Raw genomic sequence first — 593 nt, 5'->3', positions numbered from 1 at the left:
AGCATTATCTGATACAAACCTCACAGATCTATTTGCTCTAGTTTCTTTTGAGTTGATATGTCCCAAACAGAGGACACATTCTAATATTGGTTTAATCAAGAAAAGAAAGCATAATTTTATGTTCTTTTTGATTAGTGAAAAGTTCTTTTAGTAAAGCCTTATGTTTGATTTTTTTGTTTAAGATTTCACCAATATGTGGACTCCATTTAATTATGATACATAGGAATAAGTTTTTCTCTCTTTAAAAACAAGTTGATTTTTTTTTTTGGGGGGGGGGGGGGGGGGTGAAAAGACATGCTCCAATTTGATTATCTTTTTCTGTAATTTATCTCTGTAAAGTCTTAGTATGTTGTGTTGTCTGTACACACATCAATATGTCACACAATTATCTCATCTACAAAATCTACAAATAGTTAAACTTTTTTTTTGTCACTGAACTGATGTAATTAGCTAATTAAAAACAGTTGTTTCCTTAGGAAACTCCTGGGTTTATTGTTAGAATAGAATCAAAATCTCCAACCATTTATATCTAGTCGGAAAAAACCCCTGCAAGTATTTCCCTAGATGAGTCAATAGTACAGTAAAAACATAAG

The sequence above is a fragment of the Biomphalaria glabrata genome, chromosome 3 (assembly GCF_947242115.1).
Source record: "Biomphalaria glabrata chromosome 3, xgBioGlab47.1, whole genome shotgun sequence".
In the NCBI taxonomy this organism is placed as follows: Eukaryota; Metazoa; Mollusca; class Gastropoda; family Planorbidae; genus Biomphalaria; species Biomphalaria glabrata.
Note: the sequence above shows the minus strand (reverse complement) of the source record.